This window comes from Myodes glareolus, chromosome 14 (genome assembly GCF_982192425.1).
Source record: "Myodes glareolus chromosome 14, mMyoGla1.1, whole genome shotgun sequence".
Lineage (NCBI taxonomy): Eukaryota > Metazoa > Chordata > Mammalia > Rodentia > Cricetidae > Myodes > Myodes glareolus.
The window spans coordinates 60,326,342-60,339,627 of record NC_142039.1 but is presented as its reverse complement, the minus strand read 5'-3'; positions in this window follow the sequence as shown (position 1 = coordinate 60,339,627).

Here is a 13,286-nt window from a genome sequence, read left to right as displayed (position 1 = left end):
GTGTTGATCATGCCTGACCTTTATAAACCACCTTTTTAATACTATGTTAACAAACTTTGATTTCTGTTCGATTTGTTTTATTCCCCATGACTGCACTTGCTGTACTCAATCAGAACACAGATGTAGTGGTATAAATGAGTTATGAAAACACGCACTGGGGAACTCGACAATTTATCTCGCACGCATACCCAAATTCACTAAACAGAATCTCAGAGATATTAATTTTTTTCCACACCAATAGGAGGTAGAAAGAGTATTACTCTTCAAATGAGCTTTCTCTGCAGAGAGTCTTCCATTGTTCCAAGCACAATATTTGATGTCAAAACCTTAGATCCGTGGGTAGAGGAACGCATCTCCCTCGTGGCTGGGGACTCAATTTATGTGGATATGAATAAGATTTATGATGTGTAATAAACATTTCCAAAATGTGGCAAAAGCGTGAAGATTTAAAGACACTTACTAATTTAGGTTGACATTTGGAACCCTCACAGCCTTTGGAGCAATTCATATTTCAGGTCCCGATACAGGTTTCCAGGCAGGATGCCTATTAGGAAATGAAAATCATGTGTGTATCTTTCTCTCTCTTCCTTCGGCCCCCATTCCCATTTATCGCTGCTCAGTAGCTGCCCCATTCATCAGTGTTTAGCGGTGCCTTTATGTTCAGTACCTAAATGTTAAACAAATTAGACTCTTAATATATGAGGTATGACCATGAGGTCTAAAAGAACTTAAGAAAAAAATACATGGGGGAAGAAAAGGTGGGCAGAGCTTCACTATGGTTACTTCTTTAGAATTCTACGTTTTCTAGAGCCGATTTTGACAAAGATCTAAGATTTTTTTTTTTTTTTGAGAGGGGGATGTCTATGCTGTTTGTCCTCTGACATGGACAGTTATACAAGTAAAATTATACAATTAACCAAGGAAACATGGGATGAATTTGGAAAGCTGGTGCTGACCAATTTTCACACAGCTGGTTCACCAGGCATTCATCCGCTAATAAGGACTTAGGTAAACTCAGATTAGTCTGGGCCCGGCCCTCGCATCTATATTTGATCTCGCCCGGATGTCAGTACTCAGAGTTGGCCTGGCACTCTCCGTTCAAGACCACTTTTATTTCCAACACAAAATGGTCTCGTGTTGTTAAATGGTCTCTAATTTTTCTAATAGTAGACAGGAGCGTTTCTTGCTGGTTTTTAGTCTGTGTGCTTTATTTCACCTCCCTAATCTGTTCCCAGTTGACTCCAGTTGCATTTACTTGCATAGAAGGGAGGGGCCAGGGCTACCCTGAAAGCCAGGTGTTGTGTGTAACGCAAACCCCAGGTTTCCTCCATTCTGTGGAGATGCCAGTCTTGGTGACTGACATGGACTCAAGCCCTCACGGCTGCTTTACACTCTCTCCCTTTAATAACCCAGAAGGCAAGCCCAGAACACCAGAGGTCTGGCTTTCGGGACACATAAAATGCACCAAGGAGTGGGTCACAGTGTACCTTGTCACTCTGGATTCTAGGTTCCTTCAGAGAAGGAGTCCCTGACAAGTCTGGGGTGAGCTGATCTCTACATTTTTAACACACACACACACACACACACACACACGCACACACATGCACACACACACGAGAAACAGTAGTGCTGAATTATGGTCAGTCTTAGAAGAGACTTTAACTCATCCTGGGGAGTCCCATAATGTTTGATTGCCCATATTATAGACAACTATTTTCTCTCCTCTCACACACGTGCTCCTTACACTCTATGCATGTTTGTGGAAGTCCCATGGACTTGCTTCCATGGGAAGGCCTCACTGCGCTGCCATCCAGACCCTGTCACAGACTCATAAATAAACGGAAGTTAAGTCAAAGTTACCTCAGGCTCTCACAATCAACACAGTATTCAGATTTGGTATCACGAGAAATAAGTTAAGGATGCATAGCTTACATTGGTGCTATATTCATCAGGGGGTCTCCAGAGCAACTGAGCCCAGGAGAGAGAGAGAGAGAGAGAGAGAGAGAGAGAGAGAGAGAGAGAGAGAGAGAGAGAGAGAGAGAGAGAGAGAGAGAGAGAGAGAGAGAGAGAGAGAGAGAGAGAGAGATTGCATACAGGCATTGTTTTAAGTCAGTGCACATCATCAGACGCTGGAATTTCACCCTGTGTGGAGGGGTAGAGAGCTAGAGAAAGCAGTAGTTGCTCAGTATAAGAACGTGGATGTCTCAGAACAACTCACGACACATTCTCAGTCTGAGGCAGAAGACTAGAAGTAGGCCTCTAGTGTGAGTACTTGCTTAAAGATTGAAGAATAATATAGAGTCTGATAACCAAAGGTCCTGGCACCAGGAAGAGCAATCTTGTTCATGTACTTCCACTTTCTTCCACATTTTCTTCTGTTTAGGGGACGAAAGCTTCAACACATCGACTCTGGGGGTTATATTCAAACTGAACCAGTAGATGAAGGGATAGAGAAACCATGTTATATCCAGACAATAGAATAGTATTCAGTGCACAAAAGAAATGAGCCTTTGGACTGAGAAAGAATCTGAGTTTGGATTCCCAGCACCCACATACAAAGTGCAGGCACATATTGCTGTGTCTGGAGCCCCAAGAGATGGAGATGTGGAGAGAAGAGCGGTGGGGTTACTGGTCGACCAGTCCCACTCAGTCAGTGAGCTCCGGATTCAGTGAGAAAGTGCTAAAGACACCTGACCTCAACTTCTGACCTCTGTGTGCATGTGCACTCATGTCCACACACACACACACACACAGAGAGAGAGAGAGAGAGAGAAGAAGAAGAAGAAGGAGGAGAAGGAGGAGGAGGAATAGAAAGTGACCAAGTCATAAAAGGACTTAGACACTTAAATGCTTATTCTGAAGTGAAAGAAGCCAACCTGAAAATGGTACATGCTGTGGATGTCAGCTAGATGACATCCTAAAACATCGGTACAACTATGAAGACAGTAAAAGAATCTCTGGTGGCCATAGATTTGTAGGAAGAGAAGGAGACATGGACAGAACGGGATTTTTAGGAATGAAGCCACTCAGTGTCACATGAATGGGGAGTACACACTATTACACTCCCGCCCGCCCCAGATCTATAAAATGTATAACACCAGAGAGAACTCTGAACCATGGACAAGGGTGACAATGACTCATGGGCTCTGGGTCAGCAGCTAAAACAAAGGTGCCCTTTCAATGGGGATGTCGCTCAAAGTGGTGGCTCTGCCTGTGTAGAACCGCAAAGTTCAGGAAACTCTATACCTTCCACTCGGTTCTGTTGCGAACTCCAAACTGCTCTTGAAAATCAAATCCTTTTCTCTTTAAACAGTAAGGTCCAGTCCTGTAGTCTGTTTCAACCAGGAATGGGATTGTAGACCCAGAAGGAAGGGTGGGAGGCTGTGAAACTGATCTGGCTGAAATCCCCGTGAGCACTAATGGGAGAGGATGCTGGGAGTGCCTCCTTCATCCGTTAATTGCTTTGGGAAAACCGCAAAAGCCTCCTAATGTTTTTACTGACGTCAGAGCTCCCCCTTGGAGAAATAAACCCATCGCCACATCACAGCTAAAGGTGGACCATGAACCTTGATGAAATCAATTAGACAAAGCCCAGGAAACAACTCGCTTCTGTTTCACAAAAGTTCGCTCGATCGTTCCTTCCCCCACGGAGAGTACTTTATTGTGCACGTGTGTGCTATGGGGTTTTCCGTGGATGCTTCTAATGTGGTCTCCGAGGCCAAGGGCAAGGCTAAATTGGGTGAAGAAAGAAGACTTCCTGCTAAATATTTCTTCAAGTGCCTGTTTCCTTGAGTAGCGTGACTCTAGTCTCTGTGACCCCTGACTGCAGAGGGCCTACTCCCTGCTAATGGCGGAAGGGATGTAGGCTGAACGAGGTTAAAACAATCCTAAAGAATGAGGCTTATCAGAAGTCTCTAGAGAACATGCAAACTCTCAATGCAATAGTGTCAACCAAAAGAGTGCCCTCCCTGGGCCAGGGTGACATCTTGGCCGTTCAGATTGTGTACCACTCTTTCGGAGACAAGTTCTGGTGCCAGCACCCACTTCCTTGGTGGCTCCCAAATACCTGTAGTCCTCAGTCCTGAGCTCCAAGAAGCTCTGTCTGGGTCACTCCCAGAAGTAGGTAGCCGAAGACTGACTCATGAGCTTTCAATGCTGGTCCCTCAACTTTTTTGTATACAGCTATGTATCTATCTATGAGTGCTCCATACTTTCTATATTATAATCTAAGGCTAAGTGCTTGCAAGAATTATAATAATAAATCTACCATCTCTTCAATATATTTTCAGGCCAGGATTTGTGTGTGTGTGAGTGAGTGAGTGTGTGTGTGTGTGTGTGTGTGTGTGTGTGTGTGTGTGTGTGTGTTTGGGAGGGATTATGATTGGATTTGTTTTGTTTTTGTTTCATTTGGTGAGGTTTAATTTCAGTCATTTGTCCAGTCACCAATGAAATGCCTCTCTGCTTTCACGGTCCTTCCAGACCAGGAATTTTGGGGTTTTTTGTTTATTTTGGTGTTCTGTTTGGTCTAGTTTTTGTTTCAATGTCCAAGACAGTGGTTGGTTTTTAGTGGTTGTACATTATATCTCTGTTGTTATGAACAAAAGAAGCTAATGTTAGGATTCAGGCATTATGCTAGGCCCTGTCACCTGGAGGGATGCTTTCAGGCAGTACCCTGGCCAGCCAGGCTCCAGTGGCTGCTACGTCATTACTTAGTCTGTATTGTACACAGGTGCAAAAGGTCCATGTAAGAGAGAAGCTCTGCCCATTCCTGTTCTCTTCCTGCTGTTCTTCTGAAAAGGCAAGCAGGTCTTTGTCTTTGTCTCTGTCTCTCTCTTTCTCTCTTCCCTCCGCTTCCCTTTATCGCAATAAAACTCTTCACTTAAGCGTTCACTGCATGGCGTATTTGTCTCTCGCCCACCATGAGGCCTCTGGCTCTCACCTGGCAAGATCTCTTGGGAGCAGAATCTCAGTGGACTCTCACCTGCCGTGGTTTGGACCACTGCCACAGTTCCTCTCTCGCAGAAATCATTACAACCAGGGTCACTCACACTGAATGGTGGACTCTGGATGAATCATTTACTACAAGTGATTCCTGCCTTCTTCTCTTTCAGGAGACAAATCTAATGGAAATGACAGAATTTGTGAGGCTAAGGTAGGAGGATTACTGCAAGTTCAAGGACAACCTGAGCTACTCAACAAGAACTCATCTCAAATCGAGGGGTGGGTGGGCCCATTCAGCAGGTTTTCAGACTTCCCCATTCCGTTGTCTCAGTTTCCTCGCTCCAAAGTTCTAGCTTTGACTCCACAATGTAATATCACACCTGAAATCCACTAGACCAAGAATTTGGTAGTGGCAGGTTCTAGAAATCATTGAGAGTCGCCAAAGTGACCCAGGCCTAGCAGTAGCCTGGTGCTGATGCTGAGAAGGGGTGTGGCTGATCATGGGCTAGGTAGAAGATCCTTCTACCTTGTCCTTACAGAAAACGGTGCCTGAAATGGCCCACTGTCCAGCAGACTGTCACTAGTCCGCTTCTCTGTATCAGTAACCCAGCCTTGTTAGGAATGGGATGTGGCTAGGACAATCTGCTTCCAGTGTTTGGTTTCTGATTTCTTCAGATATTTCTAGCTGTAACACTAATAAAGTCTACGCTGTTCACTTATTCTCTTGCTTATTTTATGAATAAAGTCTTGCCCAATTCTAGAACTTAAATAAAGGCGGTTAGAATCATTCAACTAAATTATTGAGATTTTTATACTTTTATACTGCTATTAATATTAGTATCAGCCAATGAAATTAACAATATCATTATCACAATCACTGCTCCTATTTCTGTTGTTGTTAAACCTGGAACTGCTTCATGTGGTCTATTATTTGTTTGTAGTGTGTGTGAGTGAGAGAGGCATGGTATTGTGTGTGGTGTGTGTGTGTGTGGTGTGTGGTGTGTGTGTGTATGGTGTGTGGAATATGTGTGTGTATGGCATTGTGTGTGTGTGTCATGGTATGTGTGTGTGGTGCATGTGGTATGTGTGGTGCACGGTATATGTATGTGTATGGTATGTATATGGTATGTATATGTGTGTGATGGTATGTGTGTATATATGGTGTGTATGACATGATATGTGTTTGTGTGTGGTGTGTATGTGCATGGTATGTGTGTGTGGTGTGTGGTATGTGTATGGTATGTGTGTGTGTGACATGGTATGTGTGTGTATGTGGCATGGTGTGTGTGGTGTGTGGTATATGTGTATGATGTGTGTGTGTGTATTAGTGTGCTTTTTATAGCTGTGATGAATACTACAATAAAAGCAGCCTGAGGAAGAAAGGATTTATTTCCGTTTACAACTCTGTGGCCTGCTCTACATTTAAGGGAAGTCAAGGCAAGAACTCGCTGCAGAAACCTGGAGACAGGAACGGAAGCAAACACCACAGAGGTTTGCTATCTACTGACTTGCTCCTTGTGGCTCACTCAGTTTGTTTTTTTATACAACTCAGGACCACCTGCCCAGGAGTGGCACTGCCCACATGAGCTAAGCCCTCCCACATCAATCATTAATCAAGAAACTGCCCCCCGACTTGCCTACAGGCCAGTAGGATGGAGGCATTTTCTCAGCTGGTGTCCTTCCCAGATGACTGCACTGGTTCTCAGCCATCCTAACACTGCGACCCTTTAATCCAGTTCCTCATGTTGTGGGGAACCCCCGATCATAAGATTATCTTCAGGCTACTTCATAATTGTAATTTTGCTACTGTTATGAATCATAATATAAATATCTGTGTTTTCTGCTGGTCTTAGGCAACCCTTGAAAGGGTCATGACTCACAGGTTAAGAACCACTGCTCTAGAATTTATCAAGTTGACAAAAAAAAAAAAATTAGCACGCTGATTGCCTAAATTAGGGTTTCTATTGCTACAATAAAACATGACCAAAAAAATCAAGTTGGGGAGGAAAGGATTTGCTTGGCATACACTTCCACATCACAATTCATCACCAAAGGAAGTCAGGACAGGAACCCAAACAGGCTAGGAATCTGGAGACGGGAGCTAATGCAGAGGCCATGGAGGGCTGCTGATTACTGGCTTGCTCAGCCTGTTTACTCACAGAACCCAGGGCCACCAGCCCCAGAATGGCACCAACCACCATGGCCTGGGCCCTCCCCTATTCATTGCTAATTAAGAAAATGTCTTTCAGACCTTCTTACAACCCAATCTTATTAGGCATTTTCTTAATTGAGGTTCCTTTCTTTCATGTGACTTTAGTTACGTCAAGTTGACACAAGCTTATCCAGCACGGTGATGCATGTGTATATGTGTGTACAGGTGACTTGTAAGCACACGAAGGCTAGAGGAAGCCATCTGTCGTTCAGATCCCGTCTTTACTTCCTTGAAACAGGATCTCTCACTGAATTTGGAGCTAGGCTGCTGGACAACAAGCTTCATATCCCCTGTCTCAACCTGACAGAGGCTGGTGGACAACAAGCTTCATATCCCCTGTCTCAACCTGACAGAGCACTGGGGTTGGTTCAGGCTTGTGCACAGCCATGCCTTGTTTTTTTTGCGTGGGTGACTCCTGGAGACTTGAACTCAGGTCCTCACGCTTGCACATCAAACGTTCGGACCCAGGGCAGGTTCCCCACCCTCCTGCACGCTCATTAGGGCCTAAGTTGATGTTCCAGGGATTTGCTGGTTTTGCTGTTTTCTCTTAAGCAACTGCTGACTTCTCCAGTGGCCAGGGCATAGGATTGCTGAGATCTGATGCAGGTTTAGAACCTGCTGTCTGGAGCTCATCTCCCATCCTTTGGCTTCTCCATCTCCACTACCGTGGAAAGGATAGAATAACTGGGATGCCTAAACAGGGCTGAAACAATACTCGTAAGTATTGTTCTTCCAGAACGGCACAACTATGCAGAACGAGCAACTACGGAATTCCGGGGTACGGGGAGTGGAGCCTTAGCAATATGCACCAGCCCTGACTTAACAAGCAGGGAGTATTGTGCCTGCCCTGTTCAAAATTCACTGACCATTTCCACAGCTTAGTTATCCTCAGTGCATATTTCTTTTCCAGCGAAAGCGAGGGGACAAAAGAACTTTAGCATTTTTTTTCTCTTTACTGAATGCTTTTCACATCACTTCTGAGGCCCATTTCCATATACAGAATATATTTAAGGAACTGCCTTCTGATTAAAGAGAAAAATATATATCTAACTAATTTCCTATAGACTTTTAAAACATTTTCTTCATCTCGATGTGTATATTTCTGCTCTAATTGAAATTCCTAAATAGTCACTTTCTGAACTGTCAAAATTGTAAAGCTGTTGATGGGTGCAGCTCTGGGGTTTCCATGGTAACTACTTTCATTGCCTAGGAGACGCTGGTCTGCTGATGCTACCGCTGAACTGGCTCAAATCTTGAAAACTTGGCGGTACCCAAAAATGTGCAAACATGTCCTGAAAGTTTAACAGGCGTTTATTTTTAATGGCTGGCATCAAGTGTGGTTGTATCGGGGCTCAGGCTGAGATAGCTGTGTCTAATCTGAAGCTCTTCATTGTGTAGATGATAGGATATTTGACAACCATCTAATGTTACCAGGTCCTATTTGGATTGTGATCATTCGCATGAATAACTCCCAAGTTACATTGCCACCATTCACTTTGGCTGGAATGGAAGGTGAGCCAGGATGACAGAATTTTAGTTCATTCATGGGACAGCAAGATGTTCCTACAAATAAGGCATATGGGCACACAGACCATTGAACAAATCTGTTGGTCTCTCTCTCTCTCTCTCTCTCTCTCTCTCTCTTTAATCTTTCTACATTTTCACTTTCTCTCTCTTGGCCAAAGAAACAAGAGACACTAGAAGTTACAAAACATCATGGTTTGCTATCCGTTCTCCTTGTTTGCTGGAATGTGGCCCACCGTCTCTAAGCTCTCTCCTGTTCAACGGTTATTGGGAAAGATACATTAAAAATGAATCATTTCTTGATTTGTGGTTTTCCTGGTGAGTGACTGAAATATTATTTGGAGAGAGGAAATTCAGTTTTCTCTCTCTCTCTCTCTCTCTCTCTCTCTCTCTCTCTTTCTCTCTCTCATCCACAAAACTCAAGTTTCTTCTAATTACATCCAAAGGAACATTTAAACAGGGTGGTCCATTTTAAGGCAGTCACATTTAAAGCGATTTTGCACTAAATGAGTTTGCTTTTAGATGAGTTTGGCTGGCTCAAGAATCCATCACCACATGCAAATGTGGCGATAAATAAAGCTTTGGCTGCATTGTGGAGATGAAGAGCATTTCAGAAGCTGATGTTAGCGCTGTCTGCCGAGTGAAATGTCACCCCTCGAACACTCCTCATATTTAAACATTCAAATGTGTGCCACCGACTCCAACGCATCCGTTTGATGTCTGTCAATTCATGGGTAACACAAGATAACATGCGGAAGTGTGAGTTTTCCCTCGCAAGTTAACGCTGGTGAAAATACAAGGGTGAGGTGGAGGAGAAGCTTGTGAGGAAACGGCTCCCCGTGCTTGCATAAGGAACCATTTCAAAGTCACCAGCAGGGGACGTGTGAGCGACTGTGAGCCAAGGACACCACATCTCTTTGGGATCCGAAGCTGTTGTTCGTTCTTCCTCTGGCTTGCTAGTGGAAGACAGACATCAGGAAAAGGGAGGGATCGCAGAGGTGCAGTAAACAGCCTTATGGGCTTTTAAATCAACCTTTCCAGACTCCGTACACCAATCACGATTGATGCTAGGCTCTTTGCTAGCTGACTTAATTGTTGCAATGTAACGGCTCTGGGTCAATTGTATTTTGAAATGACAATTTTCCCAACTTGACTTCAAAGACTGCAACCAATCTATGACACGTATTTTTAGTTATCTACCAATTCCAGTATTTCTTTCCCGCTAGTAATTTACGGGAGTTGAGTGCGTAGCTTCAACAGTAATAAAATAACCCTGGGCGCACGGGCTACCCAGTTAGTCACTTCCAGGTGTGGCCACATGACTAGGTTCTCAGCGGAAGAGGGAAGCGCTCTGGGTTACTTTCAGGCACAGTGGAGAATACTGCACAGGAGATCCTCGGGGACCTTTTCCGTCTTCCAGAGGCACAGAAACCAGCAGAGCACTTATAGGACGGAGCCTGGATCCCGGAATAACCGCATCTACCAACCAGGTTTGCCCTGCCAACCAGGTTCTTGCCTCTTGAATTTGTTGAGTGTACATTATTTCCTTTAAAAAAAAAAGAAAAAACTAACTTAAAAAAATGATAAATACTTTTACATCATTGGATCTTTGGATATAAAGTCCTAAAGAACACGGGCACTGAACGTGGTAATTGCAGAAGCCCACAGAGGTGGATCCATTCCACCTTGACCAAAGGTCAGAGAGTTCAGGCCGATTCCTGCTCCTTCAAGGATACGACGGGAAGTTTGACCCAGGGAGTGGCTGCCTATAGGATGCTTGGCCTAAGGTGTGGTCTCTGTGTGTCCTGCCTAAACAACAGAATGCTCAACTCAGTGTATAGTTGCCTGATGCTTCAAGTATTAAAGAGGTGATTGTTCTTTGTATCATGCTAAGGCAGGCTTTTGCCTTCTTTCCCCCTTTTTGGATTGGGTTCTATAAGCATATGGAAAATAAAAGCAAGCAAATTCAGTATTCACTGAATTGCCCTCCCGGGTCTATTCTATGTCTCTGTCTATTTCTTTTGTGTCTCTGCTCTGTCTGCCTGGTGTTTCTAATCCATACACCCCTTACCCTGGAATGTGTGAACCCTCTTGAGGCTGGGCCTCAGCAAGTAATTATAATTAGAACCAAGATTTGCTTTTATAATGAAATCCTTACCTACGATGTTTTGGAGGACTTTTTTTTCTTTTTGAAATGATTATTATTATTTTAAGTGTGTGTGTGTGTGTGTGTGTGTGTGTGTGTATACATGCACACATGCATGTGCTTATGAATGTTGGTGACCAGTGGGACAGAGATAGCAGACTTACAAACAATAGTGAGCTACCTGATGTGAGTGTGAGGGATCAAATAGAACTTACATGGTCAGGACGAGCGGTGCATGCTCTTAACTGAGAAGTCAGCGCTCTGCCCCCATGAGGAAGTCCACGAAAGCAGTGGACTCAGAAAGAGTGTGACAGGAAGACACACAGAAACACCAGGCAAACACTGTCCAAGTGAATCAGGTCCAGCACTGTAGTTTCTAATATAGAACATGTGCCTCTCGATTCATTTTATTAAATATTGACTCTGACTTTAACATTCTTCTGTATATAATAGAATTCTGCATAACCAAGAGGAGTCTGACATTGCTTCACGAGGTTCTCACCCAAATATAAGTTTCTCAGAGAGCTCTCTATACAGTATGTAAAAAAGTGTTCTGAACTATAGTGCTTTGTTACTTGCTGTAATGCTATGAAGTGCTTGGCTCAGCCAGGAGGCCCTTCTGCTACAAGGGGTACAGTCATATCCAGTGGGCCCTGGATCAGGACCCGTATCATTCGAGCAGCTTCTCTGCCTTCAAGATCTCACTGAATGTAGTTCCCAGGCATCCCAACTCCTAACTTGAGCATCCTAAACCCTTGACTGCCTCTATCTCTTTTAAAGTCTGGACGTAGACATTAGAATATCACTTTTGTTGGTCAAAAAAAATTATATTCAAGAGACGAGGGGGAGATCCAGCTCCTGACAGAACAGTTTGTATTTACAAAGGAGAAGGGCATTGGCTGCACTTAACAGTGTACCTACTAGAGAGCATTGGAATATAACAAAGAATATTTCTGTCCTTCATCCCCAATTCCTAGAACAGAGCTTCAAAAAAACTCTTGGATGTTTCAGAGTGACGCGTGTCTAATGTCTTTTGTTGTTCATAGCAAGCTTCTTTCTACCGTCTGAGCATATGCTAATGAGGGGCTCATTATACAGAACTCTCAGACAGCATTAGGGTAATCCCCAGAAAAAAAGCAACCACAGGTTCAGAAGTTTGGAATTTCAGCCCTGCCTCTCAATGTCCTGAGTGGTGAGAGGGATGGGAGGTTGAATTCAATTACTAATAACCTGTGATTGAATCAGTTATGCCTATATAACGAAGCCTTCACACAAACTCCCCAAAACGTGGAGGCTTGGACAGGTTACTGCCTGTAGCACACACCCTTGTGCTCCAACATATCCATGAGTTTCAGGAAGAGCCAAGTCTCCGGTCCCCAGGACCTGACTCTGTGAAACTCTTCATCTGGTAATTAATTTGCATGCTTCATAATCAGATAACAGCAAGAGGGTGAGTGGGGCGGTCCAGGGGGTCAAAGATGGTCGCAGCTATGCCTGCCTGCAGACCGAAGCTTGATCGCCAGGAGTCACCTCGTGGAAGGAGAGGGCTGCTTCCTGGAAGTTGTCTCTGACCTTCACATGTGCCCCATGACACGCATGTGCCCACCCACATGCATACACATATACACAAAGTGAGAGAGAGAGGAAAGAAAGAAAGAAAGAAAGAGAGAGAGAGAAAAAAGAGAGAAAGAAGAGAAAGAGAGAAAGAAAACAGAAAGAAAGAGAGGAAGGAAGGAAGGAAGGAAGGAAGGAAGGAAGGAAGGAAGGAAGGAAGGAAGGAAGGAGGAAGGAAGGAAGGAAGGAAGGAAGGAAGGAAGGAAGGAAGGAAGGAAGGAAGGAGGAAGGAAGGAAGGAAGGAGGAAGGAAGGAAGGAAGGAAGGAAGGAAGGAAGGAAGGAAGGAAGGAAGGACAGTAAGAGTAGTTCTTTCTTGGGTTATATGAGCCAATCTAGTGACTTGTTGAATTGTTGGGAATTGGAGAAGCCTCCAAAATTGTCCAAGTGTCAGACAAAAGTGCTTTGTGGGACAAGGCTGCCGAACTTGCGAGATGAAAGCTGGCTCTGGTTCATTGGCCTCAGCATGCAGTTGTTGGATACCCACTTGGTGTCAGAGGACAGCAACTGCCTTGTGCAACATCACCTGGAGGGCCTGAGTGGAGCAACTTGCATTGCCCGTGTGCCTCTTGCAAAGATATCATTTTCCCCTCAGTTAATGCTGGCGTGTGTATTTGTGGTTAATAGGCAGTTAAAACGTGTAGGAAAAGCACTTTACAAACTGAAGAACACAAAGCAAGTATTAGCTATAATTATGCACCAGACTCTAATGCATAGTCAAACACCTCAAGGCATAAGCACTTGGTGCCTAGAGCCTTACCCGTGTGCCAGCCAAGTCAGAGAAGTAATGAATGTAGATTCCCAAGCTAAAGATAGAAATTTCATTCTACGTGTCTTCTGTCTTCTGTGTG